At 37.4% G+C, this 5,470-nt stretch overlaps 1 protein-coding gene and 1 long non-coding RNA gene across 4 annotated transcripts in view; both read left to right on the top strand.

Annotated features, from left to right (window-relative positions):
• LOC106459401 (ubiquinol-cytochrome-c reductase complex assembly factor 1-like) overlaps positions 1-5,470 on the top strand; it is a 53,849-nt gene that overhangs the window by 27,390 nt on the left and 20,989 nt on the right. The window lies entirely within an intron of this gene.
• Positions 767-5,470, top strand: part of LOC111085793 — a 5,722-nt gene continuing 1,018 nt past the window's right edge. Inside the window, exons 1-2 of the long non-coding RNA XR_002610583.1 lie at positions 767-835; positions 3,859-3,864. This is a non-coding gene — a long non-coding RNA (uncharacterized LOC111085793). The remainder of the gene's footprint in view (positions 836-3,858; positions 3,865-5,470) is intronic.

Genomic DNA, 5,470 nt, shown 5'->3' with positions numbered 1-5,470 from the left:
ACACAGGCTTGGTCGAATTGACCAATTCTACTCATTTAAAGTTGTTATAGTTTTGATACTACTAACTTTTAATATATTATGTGTATCTTCACAAAATTTGGCAGACTTTCAGTAAACATTACAAGTCTTTTACATACAAAAAATCAGATTTTTTAGTGAAGTTTTTTAACAAACAAAAAAAAGATTTGTCTGTAAATATATGGAGTCTTTTTTTTTGACTAGTCTGAGTGCAAAATGATTTTCATGTTAAGATTAAAAATACTTTTCATCTCAATAACCTCAAATTTCATTTGTATTATCTCTAAAACCTCCTAAATACATTTCCAACGTTTTTTTTGCAGTAAAACTTTATATTTTATCTGTTGTTTTCTTTAACTCTACACAAGGTTGGTCAATTTGACTGACCTTGTAACCACCTAAAAAAAGAAATTGAAATAAATCTAAATTAACATTTTTTTTCTAGAACAACTTCAAATTGTAACATGAAATTACATTTGTTTTTCCTAAGTAACTTTAGACTCGTAACAGTATACATTTATTTATACTTAAATTATTTGTTTTATTGCCCTTTGATTTCCCTTTGAACTGTGTCTAACTACTTTTTTGCACCATTGTAAGTTGTAAATCACTTGGGGAACGTGGGTCTCATATTGTGCTATCTAATTGCATTACTCACAAGCTACTCCGAGCTGCTCGCATGCGTGCCATGTGAAACTGACAGTTCTCTGTTCAGAAAAAATATAATATAATATGTCATTTGATAGATGAAAACTATTAACAAATCCTGAAAGAGAGGATGTGACAGGTGGGTGTGCCAAGAGGGGTCTGATTTTCTGTTTGATGGCTCTGTAACCAAACAAGATTGAAGGCTAGAAAAATTATGTTTTGTCTGAGTGATGATGATATTATAATGAGTAATTTACCTTAAATTTCAATCTTAGTGGAGGGGTGGTGAATAAATTCAAGAAGAGTGGATGCCTAGAGAAAAAAGTCACATTTCTCACTCTTAAAGTTTATACTAAACAAAGGAAGGCAATGTGTACTATTGTCTTAGCAGTCCCTGGGAAAATAATGTATTTAATTCTGCATAAAAGACCTGTCAAGGAACTCATAAGAGCAAGCCTTTCTTATGTTTCACCAGTGATTATAACTTGAAGTGCAATTCTTTTTTTTCTGTTGGTGATATTTTATCCAGTTTTACTGGTTCAAACCAGGAACAGTATATTAATTAAGTTATATAAATTTTTGGTATAAGAAATACTTATTTCTGAAACACACTTACCTCCTCTCACACTTCAGCTTTATCCCAATGAAAGGTTCTCTTCTTTTGCTGTCTAAGCATTGGTATGAATTCTACCTTGCTTGCTCCAGTCTTTATACCCCTCTATATTGCCTCTAGTGATTGTAATATTGTGACTTTCTCCACCCACATCAATGCTCCCCCCTATACCTGATCCATATATAAGCTCCCTGCTATTCTTTCTTATTCACTTTTTCTAGACGGCAAAGCATTACGAAAATGGTCATACATGTTTACTGCTGGTTTCTCTTCAGCACTGGTACTGCATTTGCAATGTTTTCTTTGACTTGTGTTAGATTTTTCGTAAGGCTTGAATTTACTTATTTTCTTGATTTTACAATTAAAAACGTTTTTTGAGAAGTTTTTCAAAAGTTCACGTCTCAGACACGGAGTCGCCTGATGCCCCTCCTCTACCAGTTGATAAGTCTAACATTACCTGGGCATCGGGGGAGGGAGGGGGCACTTTCTGTGGAAGACATACAGTTCTTTATACACAGTTCCTTATGTAGAATCATACATGTGGTCTGATGCTTTTTCTCCTGTTGGATCTGAGACTGAGTTTGTGGACGATCAAGAACAGACTAGTGAGAATTTAGACTATTTTTCCAGTACCTTCCTCTGCTCAGATTGCTACTCATGAACCCTGGATGGGCATTCTGCCTCCTGTATCCTTTTTTACAACTAGTATACCATGTTTGTAATGTTTTGAGTATTTCTTCTGTGGCTTATGAATCTTCACCTTCTTTATTAGGAGAAACTAGTTTGTCTGATTAACTGGTCCTTCCACCTTTGCCAGAAATTGCTGTTCATGCAAGGAGATTTGCAGATCGATTGAGGTAGGGTGTTGCCAGGCCTTGTCCTTCTTTTTTATTGGAGCAGCATGTCCTAGCTTTTCATCGCCTGGAGAACCCTTATTTGGACTCTCAGATGATAGACCCTATAATTTCTGTTTGGAGTTGTATACAAAATAGCACTGGTCACCTTATTCTGTTTTCCAGAATTCATCTGTCACTAAAAAAAGCTTTGCATTTTTTATCATCTTTGCAACTGTTGTCTGAGGCCTATCATAGATCTCCTGCTCAAATTTCAGAGGGTCGTAGTTATCTGTTGATTTCTGCATTGATCCTGTTATCGGCTGCAGCTGTCTCCTTTGTATCTTGGTTGGTTTGTTGCTGGGATCTTTTGGAGAGAGAGATGCCTTACTGAAGGGAGTGCACTTTCGTATGTCAGCACTTAGAGTTTTTAGAGAAGTTCCTTTTTTCAGACAGTCTATTTATGGAAGAATTCCAGACTCCATGGAATCTTGTGTAGATGTGGCTTATCTACATTCTACACTGGCTTCTTGACTGTCCCAAACTTCTTCTACAGGATGGTTTACTGCATTTCTCATTCGAGTTCCCAAACCTCCTACTTCAGCGCCATGATCCATTGGAACATAAGGGTGATTTCAACCTTTCCAGCAGGGATCCTCCTTCAGGATAGAGCACTGATTTTGACATTAGTGACTACCTTATTGGGTCAGGTTTGTTAAGTGTCATTTCAGAGTGTTCCTATCAGTATGGGAGACATTCACCACAGATCAGGGGTCATTCAAGTTTTCAAGAGCAGAGTGGTCATTCAGTACATGTCTCCTCCTCCTCTGTTTCCCATACTGGTTAGCTTTCCACTCTTCAAGGACCTTCTCACTTCCAACCATTGAGCACAAGTCATCCAGGTTCTTCTCCAAAAAGAGGCCATAGAGCGTGTTTTTATTCTCGGTTGTTCATATTACTGAAAAATATGGGCAATTGGTGACCAGTCATCGACCTTTCTTGTCTCAATCGCTTCCTCCAGTCTCCTCGGATGACAATGAAGTCATTTCTTCCCCTTCAGTGGCTTTTTCAACCTGGACTATGGATGACAAAATTCGACATTCCAGATGCCTACCTTCATATCCCAATCAACGAGCTTTCAAGGTGTTATCTTTATTTTGTGCATGACAACCAGGTTTCTCAGTTTTGTGCTTTATAATTTGGCCACATATCTGCTCCACACATTGTTTGCCAGATAGTCAGAGCTTTTTCATGTCATCTTCACTCTTCATGGATGACTGGCTTTTTCTGGCCCCTTCTTGCTATTTGTTATCAGAAGCTGTGAGAGCTTATTAAAAAGAATAATCTGATCTTACTGCCACACAGTATCTCATCAATTTAAAGGTGTTTTTAAATTCCAGACTAATTCAGGTCCAACCTTCTCCTCTATGCCTTCAGGCCATGGAACGGGTGGTTCTTCAAAAACAGTTGTCTCCTTCTCCACCAGCACACGCACAGTTCTTTTGGGGATGTGGGCATCCTTGGAATCACCTATTCCTTTAGGTTGGACCTACATGAGGGCCTTTCAATGGTTGTTATGGGACCAGTTGAATATTTTCACAGATGTCCTTGATTGTCCAGTGAGACTGTTTGATTCCATTTTGCTGGATCTCAGTTAGTGGTTGAACAGAGTCAACACAACAGTAGGTATCCCTCTACCACCTCCATGGCCAGAGATACATCTGTTCACAGATGCTTCCCTTCAAGACTAGGGTGCTTCTATAAAAAATATGGAATACAATGGAATTTAGACAGTGGAGGAAGCTTCTCTTCACATCAGTCTCTTAAAACTTATAACAGTTTAACATGCTATGACCCAGGGTCACAAATTGTTGGTAATGCTTTATTCAGATAATTCTACAATTGTCTCATACATTTCAAAGCAAGGGGGCACTCAGTCCAGATCTCTTTGTTTTCAAATAATGGATCTTTGTCTTTGGGCACACAAACACCAGATTGTTCTCCTTGCTTGTCATGTTCCAGGGGTAATGAATCTAGTGGCCGACCAGTTATCTCATTCCTACAGAGTGCTTAAAGAATGGATGCTTCATCCTCAAGTTTTTCCTTCAAGCTGCTCTTGTCTAGGGACATCACAGATTGATATTTTTACTGCACACTGGAATGCTCAGCTCTCATTCTTCTGATCTCTTGTACTTCATCCTCTGGCTTTGGGAGTAGATGCTCTCTGCCAGGATTGAACAGGTCTTTATTTTTATGCATTCTCTCTGATTTGTTTGCTCTCCAAAGTTCTGGCAATGATTCACTCCATGTCCTTTTGAATTCTTTTGGTGGCACCATATTGGCCAAGTCAACCCTGATTTTCATTCCTCCAGTATCGTCAGGAGTGTCAACCTCTTCCCCTTCCTCACTGGCCATCTCTTTTTACATCAGCCTCAGTTGGACATTTTTCATCCAGAAGTCGGCATACTTCGACTTCATGCCTGGCTTTTATGCAGTCCATCGCACAACATCAGGGATTGACACCTTGAGTGGTGCCCTTCTTAACATGTTCCATTCAACATTCTTCTTTGGAAGTTTATTGAAGGAAATGGTTTACTTTTTGTCAATGGTCTCTAAGACATGGGTTTCATCCTTCACATCCCACTATATCACATGTCTCTCAACTTTTCACATGGTTGTTTGACAAAGGTTTGGTGCCTTCCTCTGTTGCATTGTATAAGGCTGTCTTATTAGCTGCATTTTGTTTTTTTAAGAGAAGAAAAGTTTTTAGTCACTGGTTTTGTCATTACTTTTAAAATCATTTCAGGTTATCTGTTCTCGTCACCCTTTCCAGGTTCCAAATTGGGTTATCACAATGGTTCTTCATGCATTATCACGTCCACCTTTAGAATCATGTTCATTATATCATCTTTCACTTAACTCTCTCAATACAGGCTAGGTCAACTTGACTGACCATATGACCTTTTTGTACTTGTTTAAAGTGTTTATATATTTAATAGTTATAACTCTCAATATAGTATGTATATCTTCACAAAATTTTGCAGTCTTTCACATACTAAAAATCATATTTTTTAGTGAAGTATTTCTAACAAAATAAAATAAAGATTTATCCATGAATATATTGAGTATTTGTTTTGAGTAGTCTGTGTGCAAAGTAATTTTCATGTTAAAATTAGAAATACTTTTCGTCATCTCAAAAGTCTCAACTTTCCTATGTGTAATCCGTAAAACTTCCTAAATGTATTTCAAACGTTTTTTTCAGTAAAACTTTATAGCTTATATGTTATTTTCTCTACTTTATATCAAAATGAAATTGGACAATCCGACCGACCTTGTAACCACAAAAAAAATTGAAATA

This window comes from Limulus polyphemus, unplaced genomic scaffold, assembly GCF_000517525.1.
Source record: "Limulus polyphemus unplaced genomic scaffold, Limulus_polyphemus-2.1.2 Scaffold27, whole genome shotgun sequence".
Taxonomy (NCBI): Eukaryota; Metazoa; Arthropoda; class Merostomata; order Xiphosura; family Limulidae; genus Limulus; species Limulus polyphemus.
Note: the sequence above shows the minus strand (reverse complement) of the source record. Positions and strands in the feature narration are given on the sequence as shown.